General features: G+C 34.3%; 2 long non-coding RNA genes across 2 annotated transcripts; both read right to left on the bottom strand.

The window, feature by feature from the left end:
- Positions 1 to 3,918: 3,918 nt before the first annotated feature.
- Positions 3,919 to 6,282, bottom strand: LOC130459607 (uncharacterized). The gene is made up of 3 exons (XR_008919122.1): positions 5,429 to 6,282; positions 4,914 to 4,977; positions 3,919 to 4,090 (listed from the first exon to the last, which is right to left on the bottom strand). It is a non-coding gene; the product is annotated as an uncharacterized lncRNA (long non-coding RNA).
- A 3,910-nt stretch (positions 6,283 to 10,192) lies between these two features.
- On the bottom strand, positions 10,193 to 12,525 carry LOC130459599 (uncharacterized). The gene is made up of 3 exons (XR_008919113.1): positions 11,662 to 12,525; positions 11,142 to 11,205; positions 10,193 to 10,364 (listed from the first exon to the last, which is right to left on the bottom strand). It is a non-coding gene; the product is annotated as an uncharacterized lncRNA (long non-coding RNA).
- Between the last annotated feature and the right edge of the window lie 2,315 nt (positions 12,526 to 14,840).

Raw genomic sequence — 14,840 nt, 5'->3', positions numbered from 1 at the left:
ATATATAATTACCTTATAAACAAGCTACTGGAGAAAGAGTCTCCTAAAAATCAATACCTTTCTGACTGGTTGTTCCTTTCAAGAACCAACCTTCTCTGAGTTCCTTTGTCGATGTCATTGATAAATTGATTGAATGAATGTTGTAGTGCACACAGGAACTCGATAAATGAATCTGGCAATTTCTCTACTACTAGAGCAGTCGTGGAACTTGTTGCATGATATTATGATATTGATTGATCGAGTTGATCTTCAGCTTCATGAACTGGAACTTGAACCTTAGTTTGAAGTTCCTCGACATGAGCTTATGTAGCTGGCTACTGTTGCTTTTAATAGTGACATATTTTATCATTAGAAACTCGATTAGTTCTACAGGAACTTGCGAGTTCAATTTTGAAATAAACTTTAACCTGTTGCTGGGAATAGCCATGTTAGTTTCAATCACAAGTAATATATTCACTTATTTCAATGCACATTTTTATATTTGTTGTAAACTCTGGATCATCTTCAATAACCCCTAGAAATATCAAATTATTGTTAGGAACCAAATTGTGATCCACAAAGTATGTGTTCCCTCTTTGATTCCCTTCAACTATGACATTTATTACTGATGATGTAATTTATTTTTAAAATTACCAAAGAAAACATAATTTTGGAAACTCTAAACAAATGTGCATTAATTACTCGACAATAAAAATTCACAATGGAACAGGAACTTGACTTACCAACTTTTCATTTGGAACCAATCTTACCTTAACTGTCAAAAGTTATAAGTTTCCACTGTAGGTAGCAACCAAACGATAATAGTGAATTTTCTTTCATAGAACAATCATTGTCGAGATATAACGAGTTGTTCCCCCTTAGTTGTAGCCACCTCATTTTTCATGTTACAAGTAAGCTAGAACATGTTCCTATGGTCTTCATGACCATTCTCCATCTTGAGTTATTTTAATATGAGTAATCTGGGAAAAAATAACATTCAAGTGTAGTACTTTTGTGCAAAGTTATGATTAGCAGGTTAGTCTAAAATAAATATATATATATACTCAAACATAATAACAAAATATGATGTTCCTGAAAAAGTTACTTCACGAAAGAAACATGAAACATATATTCCATGGAACTTAGGTTAACAAGAACCAAGAACTTGTACATGAAAAACTTTGACACCAAAAATTTGCTATCAAATAGTTTATGCACCATTTATCAAGTTACTGTAACCTTGAGTTCGCTGATTGTTTCACCAGAACTTAGGAAGAGTTCCTTTGATCAATGAAACTTATTATTATGCATTTTATACATATTAAATTCCAAAACAAAACCTATAACACAAATAAGGTTAGTTTGCACAATAATTTAAGAGAAACCGGTTTATAAAAAAATTCAACATTAATTAACACAAGTAAAATGAGGGAACAACCTTACTAGCATTTCACATGATTGAGTTCCTTTGAGATGTTCAAAGTGACTTCCAATTATATAGTGCATGTGAGTTGATTCGTTGATATGACCCATCATATTTGGAAGGAACTTACATGCTGGTGGAACTGGAACTAGTTTACATCTGAAGTTCCAAGTTCCGAGCCTGAGTTCCTCTTCACTATTCCAACGAATCTAATGGATTTCCAACTCATTTTTCCTTGGTGTAATTCTGATGTTGTTCCTTTACTTCATACACACACTCAATCATGAGTTATAAACCTGTAAAAATCATTTCTCTTCTACTACGTTCCATAATCATGCATTAGTAGTAAATATATTTAAGTAGCATAATTTAGAAAATTAAAGTATACAAAAATTGTAAACTAACAGACCTGTAAACAATTAATGGTCTTGGGAACCTGACATGATTTCAGTTCCTTTCTTTTTAGCATTAGCATCTTAGAAAATGATTATTTTAAACTGCTGGATCTAAGATTCAACATGCATACATGTAATAAATATTCAATATACTCATAATACATGGAAAAATCGTTCTTTGGACAATAAATGATATAACATTAGATTATGTAGCCCAAAGAATAAAGTTCCCTTCGCAGGGAAACCAAGTTCCAAGAGTGGCTATATGCATTGTTCCTTTGTCTTGTTCCTTGAACCATTCTTATTAAACAAATAATGCATAAATGTAAAATCAATTTTAGAATCTGAAATTTGTCTCACAAAAACATATTTGAGAAGATCCAAAATCGATTAAACAAATTCAAAATACATTTGAATAATTTTCATAAAACGTTGTCAGGAACTTGAGTTAAATAAATAGCGTATGCATATAAAGATCTCAAACATTAGATGTTTACCTTAAATATATCATTAAGGATCTTTTAGTTGCAGCCTTTATCTGTTCCTTGGAATGGAATGAGTTCCTTTATCTAGAAGTTCCTCTTCGGATTTTGATCCTTGTTCCGAAATGGGGTGCTGATGTAATGTATCTTTAATAATGTCACACCCTCATGAGTTACTAAGTGTAACTCGTGGGTCAACAGTGATCCAGTTAGTTCCTCAATGTGGAACTTATATTCATAGGAACTCTGACATATTAATGTGCATCTTTGTTTGTTCCTGTACCAATTTCTTTGTCAAGGGAACCCAACAGATTTGGGTCCCTTCTTGTTAGTAGTAACTGTTAAGAAAATAATCAACACAACAACTACTACCAAGATACAATAAGCCTTCATATAAATGATATTCAATATATTCATGAAGCATATAAAATAATAGTTCTTAGGCAGAGAAAAAATAAGTAGGATATTTTGTTGCCTAAAAATTAAAAACTCCGAGTTCCACAGATATGCATTTTTCAAAATACGTTTCCTTGACATAATTTTAATGTACTGAATTTTGAAAAAATAAATTGAAAAATCATTTATTAAATATAGATTTTAGATTTTTCAAATTTAATTTTAAATCAAAACAAAACAGAAGTTCCATTAGAAACAATGCAAGGAACACGCAATTAATTAATGTATGCACTCAAAGAAGGTCTAAAGGAATAGATATTTACCTTAGAAGATCGCCTGTTACACCTTGACTGACTTTTATTCAACAATAAAAGTCAGATCTGCCTTGTTCCTTTGAATGGGTAGGATCGAGTTCCTTTCATCAAGTTTCTTGTAATTGTTCCTCCTTCCATGAACTTAACTCAGCAGGATTGCCTGCTTATCAGCGAGTTCCGGCTCTGATACCAATTGTTATTTGGATGGAACACTACAAGAGGGGGGGTGAATTGTAATATGGAACTTGCTAGCCAATTTTTGCGGAATTATAAAGAACATAAGCAAGTAGAGAAACAATGCAAGAGAGATTTTACGAGGAAACTTTCCAGGGCCCAACTGGAAAGAAAACCTCGACCCACTAGGGATTTCAACTCAAACTCTTTTCACTATAGGGCAACAACTCAGTTACAATCCTATAAGAAACTTGGCCATTACTTGAGTTCCTCTACGAACTCGATCAAGTTCCCAATAGTTGTTCCCTCAAACAACTACGCTCTCACTGACTTCCCTAGAAGTCTCTCTTGACTCTTAGACTTCACTCAAAGCCTCTCTGCTTCTCTCTCATAGACTTCACTCAAAGCCTACCCAAATACATATCAGGAACTCACTCACGTTCCTGCCCCATACACATCAGGAACTCACTCAAGTTCCAGCCCAAAACTTGATACAAGAATTCACTCAAACCCTTGACCAATTCCCCAGTACAAGAGTTTACTCAACCCTTGACCAACTCTCAAAATATTGATGATTGATAATTGATTAGTATCCCTCTAGAATGTAGCACGTGAAAAACCAATGGGGAACATGTGTAACGCCCCGACCTCTAATTCAATTATTTAATCATAATTAGCAGCGGAATTAACCTAATTCGGTCGGGACATTACCCGCCGTAACTCCCTCTTGGGAATTACAAGGCAACCATCAATCATAAGCTATTACACTCCAAAATTCACATAATCATCCTTCTCAAATCCTTAATCAAAGTACATAACTTAATCTCGAATCTTTACTGAAACTTGTTACAACTTAACATTAACTTAGGTGAACTTGGTAATAGTGAAATCCTCGCCACTACTCGTTTCCGTGGTCCCCAGCAGTACCTAAAACGGAAAACAAAACGGTGAGCCGAAGACTCAGTAACGAGTTACCCTAGCATCGTAACATCATTTCAATTCATTTTATTTAATAAACAGGGAGAATAGAATATAGTAAAACATTTGATAAATCATCATTTCAGAAGCATCATCATTTCAGAAACATAATTTTAGAAACGTCATTTCAGAAACATCATTTCAGGAATATCATTTCAGGAATATCATTTCAGGAATATCATTTCATTAATATGTTTCCTTTTAACAGTATTATTCTGGTCGTCAGGACTTTACAGGAAAACATGGTAGGACGTCTCCTACGAACAGGGGAAGCCAGTGCTTCATAACAGGGGGAGTCAATGCTCCATAACAGGGGAAGCCAGTGCTTCATTTCAGGGGGAACCTTGGTTCCATATCAGGGGAAGCCAGTGCTTCTTATCAGGGGGAACCTTGGTTCCATATCAGGGGAAGCCAGTGCTTCTTATCAGGGGGGAGCCTGGGCTCCATATCAGGGGAACTTGACCAGTTCTTACACTTTTATTTATCATGTTTAAATTTCTTTTAATCGAACATTAATCAGGAAAATCTCAATCATTCAGGGTGGTTCAATAAACCATTAAATCTCGTTATTTCATAAAATCATTTCTTTCAAGAATAATAATAATTCATTAAATCAATACTTTGCATAAAGCTGCATTATCGTAAAACAATTCAATGAAATCATACTTGTAATCCCGCAATTCATAAAACATCATTATAAAACATCAATCATTCATAACATCATTCATAAATACATTTCGAAAGGAATGCGGGTACTAGCAATAACCGTTACCTCAATTCCACAATTTGCTAAGCCTTTTCGCTGGTTCGTTCTTTCTGAGCTCCGAGTCCGAATTCTTTCAAAATATTAAATTATTGAATTAGTTATTAAAACGATAAATACTTTAGAACCGATATTTTATAAATAATGAATTTATAGATAGTGAATTTTTTTAAAATAATAAATTTAATAAAAGTATAATTTTTATAAAATCTTCAAAATATTATTAAACGACATTCTAATCAAAATACGTATATTTCATATATAGATTATATGAAAATTATTTAATTTCATAAATTAACGAAATTATTATTTAAATCAAATTTCTGCCAAAATATATATATATATATATATATATATATATATATATATATATATATATATATATATATATATATATATATATATATATATATATATATATATATTTAAAATTATCATGTAAAACCTATATTATCACAATATTAAACTATGTAATAATTTACATTCATAAAACATTAATACTTAATTAAAGAAATAATACTCACTTTAAGGTATTGGGTCAAGGTAAGAGTATTGGGCTTGGCTTGGATAATGGGTTTAGATGTTTACAGTAAAACCAATTGGGTTTCTTTTCCTTCTTCTCTCTTTCATTTTTTTTTTTTTTTTTTTTTTTTTTTTTTTTTTTTTTTTTTTAATTGGGCACGAAGCAGGGGCGAAGAACAGGGGAACGGACGAAGGGGAAGGAGAGAGGGAAGGGAGGTGGCCGCGGCCTGGGCTTGGGCGGCGCAAAGGCGCGGAACCGCGCCGGTAAGGCGAAGGTGGTGGTGTGGTTTGGCGGCGGCGAAACAGCAAGGAAGGGGAGAGAGATTCGAACCGAGGAGGGGAAAGAAGGGGAGTTCAGGGGTGTTTCTGGGCGGTGGTTGCGGTGACTCGCCGGAGTACTTGGGGGCAGGGGTTGGTTTACAGGGTGGTGAGGTGTTTGGAATTGGTGGTGGTTGCGTTTGGTGGTGCGGCAGAGGGGGACAAGGGAGGCAGGGGAAACAGAGGACAGGGAAAACGGTGGTGCGGTGGTGGTTCTAGGTGGTTGCGGTGGTGACAGACAGTGGGTGGTGGAGGAGTCGAGGAGGATAATGGTGGTGGTGGTGGGTTGCAGTGGCGGCAGCCACCGGCGGTGGTGGTGGTTGGAATCAAAGAAAACAAAGGAGTTGATTTTCAGTTTTTGGTAACTGATTTTTGGTTGAAAAAGAATGGAACATATATGGCTGATTATAGTGAAAAGTAGAGTGAAGAAGAAGCTAAAATACTTGGGGATTAAGCAAGTGAATGTAGACTGAATTGTGGGTAGAGAGGAATGAAGGAATTCCTTCATTCTTGTTGTTGTTTGTATGTTGTTGTTTGTACGTGAATAGCAAGGAAGGAGGAAGAAAAATGCCAATTTGTTCCTTAGGGGCATTTTGGTCATTTCACATAGTTAGGCAAGATTTCTGAAAATTGGTTTCTATTTTAGGAAAATGTTTAATTAAAACCAAGTTTTGGATTAATTCCTTATAAAAAAAATATCGTTAACGAAAAATAAATTTAGTTTTCGAATAAAGATAAGAACGATTCGAAATTATTGAAAATCCAAAAATAATTAAAATTTATATTATAAAATCTGAAAAGTAAATCGTGTAACAATATTAAAAATTCAAGCGAAATAAAACTTCGTTAATTAAAATAAAGTTTGAAATTAGGATCTTAAAATACGTTTAAGCTAAATAAAAATGATTAAGCATAATTAAACGAGTTTTAAAAATTCAGGGTATTACATTCTTACCCCCTTAGAAAAAGTTTCGTCCTCGAAACTTGAAAATTAGATTTATAAAATGATTGTTGAAAATTGAAAACGCTCGAATAAGAGTATAATTTTTTATTTAAAACCAAGATCTCACAATTTCAATTTTGACAAGGTCTAGCTTTCATTCCGCCATCATCTTTTAGGACTCTGCTTCAACCCGAGACCTAGAACCGAAGAGTAGAGAACACAAAAGGGGCAAAATCATATCTTGATCCTTAGTCGTCATTAAGGTCAATTATATTCCGCCATCATCTTTCGTATCTCCACTTCATTTCATAGAATAGGATCGAGGAGCAAAGAACATAAAAGGGGCAAATTGTTAGCTTAGACTAGGCTCCCATTTTACTTTGTGATATCTTGTTTGAAAATATTTTCTACCAAAATAGTAACTTTTAATGAAAAATTAAATTATAATTCTGAAAATATATGTAGATGTAGTGAAAATAAATATTTATCAACCAATTCTAATACACGAATAATTTGTAAAAGTCATTTATTATATCAATCTCGTACTCTGAGCTCAGGAGAACTTCCATCGGAGGCGGCTTCCATGTATAACAATTAGACTACCAGTACAATCATGTCATGTCATCATAAACATAATCCATATCATAGAGACATAATTCATGTGAACATTTCAAATTCAACATAAGCATAACATCTAACACACGAGCATGGTTGACCAAAATATAATCATTCATAGAAAGCATAGTCATTCGCACATCATATCGTTCGTGGGCGAATAATTAGAGATATTTCGCTTTCAATTTCTATTGGCCTCTTTGTTGTGGGAATCTTGTCATTGACTTTCGTTATTCGATTCGTTTCGATTTCGATTTCCGATCTTTTCTTTTGCGTCACACAACTTGTCGACTACGTTCGTTGCGGGGGGTTCGAGTCCATTCACGTGACAGGAAACTACATCATTAGACGTACGACTTCGTTACTTATCCTTAGTATTTTAAGTCGACAAACACTTGGGTTGTGGCGGTCAATTCTAAGCCATCACACGTGCCTTTATCAGAAACAATCTAGATTCCAGAAACTTAGTTCATACTACCTGGTTTTACAGACATGTCATTTCGTCGATTTCTTTTCTTAACTCCATTGCATTCCTCAATCATTCATAATTCTTTTCGAACTTCATAACATTCATTGATATTATCGACCTCATAGACAGACTAATTCTCGATAACTTATTTTGGTAAGATCCTTGAAACTTATATGCAAAACTCAATCTCATGCTTTCACCATAAATCATATTTTCCACATAACATTTTTGCAAACCTTACATTTCCTCGCTTAGCTTTCTTTATGGAGATTATCAGGCATTCTTTCAAAAACAATCCTATAAATGATGCGGAAAGGTAGACTAAAAACACCATCAACCTTACTGACAGACTAATTCCTGATAACTTCCTTTGGTATAATCCTCATAACTCTATATGTGACCTAAATTTCATATTTTCACCATCAATCATGTTTGGTCTCGATCACATAATATTTTTGCATAACTTTTTTTTTTTTTTAAAGATTTCTAGCTTAGCTTCCTTAACATATATGAAAATACACTTAGGTACTTACAACCACAAATAATCATTATGAAGGGTGCGGGGAAATAACCCATAATTCATAACTTAAATGCTTTGAACCTTTAATAACCTTGAGTTAAGTGATGATTTTCCATTTATGAAATATAAACTCATACTCCTGTTTACTCTATCATTCAACCTTAAATACAAACTCATGCTCTTTCGGTACTCTAACAATCAACCTTAAATAATTCATAAACATAAAAGTTCCTTAAAACAATTCATATCCACAAAATCATGCTTTTATTAATTCTTTCATAAACTTCCTTGAGGACATTAATGATCCTTAAACATTTCATAACATGTCCTTGACAAAATATCTATGACATGATTCAAATCTAAAACAGGAAACTTAGGTTCAAACGTACATAAGAACTAAATTGAAATAGTATCAGCGTTGACGTCATCTTCTTCTTCCTTGTCAGCTCTCATCATGTAAGCTTTTCCAGATATTGGTGGTCGTGGTGGATCATGATCAACCCTAGCATTGTTGTTGTTTCGTTCATGATTGATCGAGGTTGCTCTTCCAACATCCGTGGGAGGTGGTTTAGGGCAGTCTCTGACAAAATGATCTTTTCCTCCACATCGATAACATGTCTTTGTTCCTGCACGACATTCACTTTCGGTATGGTTTCTCTTTCCACACTTAGCACACCATACCTTACGAGATGCTCTATCATTGTGACCTTGGTCTCTTCTATAATTATGGTTTCCTTGGTTTGGCCTTTTAGCTCCTTCATGGTTTTGATTATCATTCTTCCTTTTATCACCAACATTTTGTGCTTCTCGTAGTAATACAACTCGTTCGACATTAACTGCAATATCAACCATATCTTGATAGGAAGTAAACCTTTGAGTTGCCAACCTATCTTGGTATTTCAAATGAAGACCTCGCTCAAAACGGTTCATCCTAGATTGTTCTGTTGATACCAGCTCCGGTGCAAATCTTGACAATTCCATGAACTTGTTTGCATATTCCATAACACTCATTGTTCCTTGTTGCAAGTGTAAAAACTCGTCTTCCTTTTGTTTCCTCAGGGATGGTGGATAAAACTTGTCTCTTAATAACTTTTGCAGTTCGGTCCAACTAAATCTAGGCTCATTCTTCCTTTCCTTATTAACTTTCCACCATAAACTTGCTTGACCCGTTAAGTAAAACACGGCGAAATCGACTCTCCATTCCTTAGGACATTGCAAGGTTTCAAACAACTGATCTATGCGGTTAATCCAATCCTCGAATTCTACAGGGTCGGGCTTGCCATCATAAGATGGTGGGTTCAGGGATGAAAACTTCTTGAACATTGACGCATTTTCGTTCGCATTCGTCGATTTATTTTTCTGAGAATCTTTGATTAATTCAGCTAACATCGTGCTAACGGTTTCTAATCGTTCCATCCTTTCTTTGTGATCTTCGATAGGTTGATCGTCATAGGGATCATCATGGGCGACATCCTCGTAGATAGTGTCATCGTTGACATGGACGTTGTGATCGTTGCGAGCTCCCTCGTTAATATCGTTAGTCACCTCGATAGTTGACATTCTGCATAACGTGCTCAACCCGGAGAACATACATAATAGGAAAATAATCCCTTTTCGGCCCGTTCCTACACTCACACTCATTTCATTTTAACATGATTCTAACATATTCTTTTAAACTTATTCTTTAAAACTCTTTGCTTAAAGCCTATTGAATTCTACAACGCGCAAAACCCGTAAGATTTAGCACTTATGGTCCAGAACCTTGGCTCTGATACCAAACTGTAACGCCCCGACCTCTAATTCAATTATTTAATCATAATTAGCAGCGGAATTAACCTAATTCGGTCGGGACATTACCCGCCGTAACTCCCTCTTGGGAATTACAAGGCAACCATCAATCATAAGCTATTACACTCCAAAATTCACATAATCATCCTTCTCAAATCCTTAATCAAAGTACATAACTTAATCTCGAATCTTTACTGAAACTTGTTACAACTTAACATTAACTTAGGTGAACTTGGTAATAGTGAAATCCTCGCCACTACTCGTTTCCGTGGTCCCCAGCAGTACCTAAAACGGAAAACAAAACGGTGAGCCGAAGACTCAGTAACGAGTTACCCTAGCATCGTAACATCATTTCAATTCATTTTATTTAATAAACAGGGAGAATAAAATATAGTAAAACATTTGATAAATCATCATTTCAGAAGCATCATCATTTCAGAAACATAATTTTAGAAACGTCATTTCAGAAACATCATTTCAGGAATATCATTTCAGGAATATCATTTCAGGAATATCATTTCATTAATCTGTTTCCTTTTAACAGTATTATTCTGGTCGTCAGGACTTTACAGGAAAACATGGTAGGACGTCTCCTACGAACAGGGGAAGCCAGTGCTTCATAACAGGGGGAGTCAATGCTCCATAACAGGGGAAGCCAGTGCTTCATTTCAGGGGGAACCTTGGTTCCATATCAGGGGAAGCCAGTGCTTCTTATCAGGGGGGAGCCTGGGCTCCATATCAGGGGAACTTGACCAGTTCTTACACTTTTATTTATCATGTTTACATTTCTTTTAATCGAACATTAATCAGGAAAATCTCAATCATTCAGGGTGGTTCAATAAACCATTAAATCTCGTTATTTCATAAAATCATTTCTTTCAAGAATAATAATAATTCATTAAATCAATACTTTGCATAAAGCTGCATTATCGTAAAACAATTCAATGAAATCATACTTGTAATCCCGCAATTCATAAAACATCATTATAAAACATCAATCATTCATAACATCATTCATAAATACATTTCGAAAGGAATGCGGGTACTAGCAATAACCGTTACCTCAATTCCACAATTTGCTAAGCCTTTTCGCTGGTTCGTTCTTTCTGAGCTCCGAGTCCGAATTCTTTCAAAATATTAAATTATTGAATTAGTTATTAAAACGATAAATACTTTAGAACCGATATTTTATAAATAATGAATTTATAGATAGTGAATTTTTTTAAAATAATAAATTTAATAAAAGTATAATTTTTATAAAATCTTCAAAATATTATTAAACGACATTCTAATCAAAATACGTATATTTCATATATAGATTATATGAAAATTATTTAATTTCATAAATTAACGAAATTATTATTTAAATCAAATTTCAGCCAATATATATATATATATATATATATATATATATATATATATATATATATATATATATATATATATATATATATATATATATATATATATATATATATATATATTAAAATTATCATGTAAAACCTATATTATCACAATATTAAACTATGTAATAATTTATATTCATAAAACATTAATACTTAATTAAAGAAATAATACTCACTTTAAGGTATTGGGTCAAGGTAAGAGTATTGGGCTTGGCTTGGATAATGGGTTTAGAAGTTTACAGTAAAACCAATTGGGTTTCTTTTCCTTCTTCTCTCTTTCTTTTTTTTTTTTTTTTTTTTAATTGGGCACGAAGCAGGGGCGAAGAACAGGGGAACGGACGAAGGGGAAGGAGAGAGGGAAGGGAGGTGGCCGCGGCCTGGGCTTGGGCGGCGCAAAGGCGCGGAACCGCGCCGGTAAGGCGAAGGTGGTGGTGTGGTTTGGCGGCGGCGAAACAGCAAGGAAGGGGAGAGAGATTCGAACCGAGGAGGGGAAAGAAGGGGAGTTCAGGGGTGTTTCTGGGCGGTGGTTGCGGTGACTCGCCGGAGTACTTGGGGGCAGGGGTTGGTTTACAGGGTGGTGAGGTGTTTGGAATTGGTGGTGGTTGCGTTTGGTGGTGCGGCAGAGGGGGACAAGGGAGGCAGGGGAAACAGAGGACAGGGAAAACGGTGGTGCGGTGGTGGTTCTAGGTGGTTGCGGTGGTGACAGACAGTGGGTGGTGGAGGAGTCGAGGAGGATAATGGTGGTGGTGGTGGGTTGCAGTGGCGGCAGCCACCGGCGGTGGTGGTGGTTGGAATCAAAGAAAACAAAGGAGTTGATTTTCAGTTTTTGGTAACTGATTTTTGGTTGAAAAAGAATGGAACATATATGGCTGATTATAGTGAAAAGTAGAGTGAAGAAGAAGCTAAAATACTTGGGGATTAAGCAAGTGAATGTAGACTGAATTGTGGGTAGAGAGGAATGAAGGAATTCCTTCATTCTTGTTGTTGTTTGTATGTTGTTGTTTGTACGTGAATAGCAAGGAAGGAGGAAGAAAAATGCCAATTTGTTCCTTAGGGGCATTTTGGTCATTTCACATAGTTAGGCAAGATTTCTGAAAATTGGTTTCTATTTTAGGAAAATGTTTAATTAAAACCAAGTTTTGGATTAATTCCTTATAAAAAAAATATCGTTAACGAAAAATAAATTTAGTTTTCGAATAAAGATAAGAACGATTCGAAATTATTGAAAATCCAAAAATAATTAAAATTTATATTATAAAATCTGAAAAGTAAATCGTGTAACAATATTAAAAATTCAAGCGAAATAAAACTTCGTTAATTAAAATAAAGTTTGAAATTATGATCTTAAAATACGTTTAAGCTAAATAAAAATGATTAAGCATAATTAAACGAGTTTTAAAAATTCAGGGTATTACAACATGTCACTCGTAGGAACTTGGAACTCGTAGGAACTGACTCAAAAATGTGGAATGAAAAACATATTCTTCTATAACATTATTCCACAGCCAACCCTTATGGAATGACACAAGTCAGACACTTTGGAATGAAGATATAAGCCTCTATTTATAGCGTGTACAAGACTTAACCATAATCCCACTAATTCCTCCACTAACAGTAAGTTTCCTAACTTCTAGGCACTTACCCATGATCAGTTAGTTGGGGAGAAACTTGGGGAGAAAGCAGTCAAAGTCTTGGGCACAACTTATACCACGTTTACAGTAAAACAGTTAGAGTAAAAATAGGAAATAAAAAGAAAATAAATACTTGGAGAAAAAGCAACGTTTTATCAAAACATAATCCAGGAGATATTTTTCCAAAACTCACTTTTTATTTATTTTCTTATGCAAAAATATTTTACTGAAAACCTTTTCATAAACGTGAAATAAATACATGAGATTTCGTTCGTGCAGGAACTTGCATTACAAGTTCCAACACTCACAAACTCATTATACGTATTTTAAATTTTGACTCTTTATTTTCCAAAAGCAGGTAAGATAAAAATAAATAAAAGATGAAATTAAAATCAGAATCCTAATTAAAGTTGATTTAATTTAAAACTTATCTTTTATTTAAAACTAAATCTTATCCTAAAATAACTAGTGCATATTATCTAAAACTCTTAACCAAGTAGAAATTTATTAAGAAACAAAACTCTAAATAAATCCCTACAGATTACGATAATAATATGCAACATATTCACTGACTCTTAGATGCTTTTGACTCTAAGTTCCACGAGTTCCTTTTGACACCTTGTTCCATTACCTTTCACGCTACTACATACTTACATGAATCCTAGAAAATAAACTCTTATTTCCTGTCTTCATGTTCCATGCTGCTCCGCATGTTGGTTGTTCCACCTCTGGAACTTCTCGAACCATGTTCCCATTAGGAACTTATTTATGCCTGCTTGATCAGTTTCTCTGATTGTCCAAGTCTACATGCTTTGGCCTTCTCTTGTTCCTGCTCTGGAACTCCTGGTTTTCTTAGCATAGAAACTTAAACATTTATTAGTTAAGTTTGCCTGTCATCATCAAAACCCTGTGGGTCAACAGGTACACAAATAATTGTGAGTACATGTTAGTTTTGGTGAAACTCAACGATATAAGTAAGGAGTCCTTTTATGTCGTGGCAAAATCGATAGGTTTACCTAATAAGTTCTTAGACGTACCTATCAACCAAGAGTAGTTTCTAGACTATTAGCAAAAGGCTTTTGCTTACCTAAAATGTTTTAGAATTGAGTCGACAAACTGTGCTTAATTCTTCAATGGTTTTAGGGTCTTGGAATCATTTTATTCACACCTGCCGGAACAATAAATTCGAATAAAATGCTAATAACTTGTTTGAATTGCATGATTGCTTTAATTTTCAAGTTATTATTCATGATAAATGTTTAGACTTTGCATGCTTCAATGGGTGTTTTAATAATTGTTTATAATTAAGTATCTTGCAATGCAGTAAATCCTTTTAGAAAGGTAACAGTAAATTTCCTCGATTGGTAGTGAATCCAAGAACGATTCACAGAAATGAGAGAAAATGAGAAATTTAAAATGTACGTTTCTTATACGACTTTTTTGGTTGTTTTCGAGTATCAAAATCGAAAGGCAAACCGATTGGTGCTTGTGAATTCAAAATACAATGTAGTTTTGAGATCATAAAGCATTGAGTTTAAACACTCAGCTTTACCAATGGTTAACAACCTAATATCTTTGTCCATTTAATTCTCGAATGAGTCTAGTCCCTAGACATTCGAATAGATCGATGCTTAGAGAACTTTAGAAGCTTCTGGTAAGATCATCTAGTTGAAATAGAATATTCAACATAAATTAAATGGTAAGAACTTTCTTGGAGTTACATT

Source organism: Spinacia oleracea, chromosome 4, assembly GCF_020520425.1.
Source record: "Spinacia oleracea cultivar Varoflay chromosome 4, BTI_SOV_V1, whole genome shotgun sequence".
Classification (NCBI taxonomy): Eukaryota; Viridiplantae; Streptophyta; class Magnoliopsida; order Caryophyllales; family Amaranthaceae; genus Spinacia; species Spinacia oleracea.
This window is presented reverse-complemented; position numbering and strand designations above follow the sequence as displayed.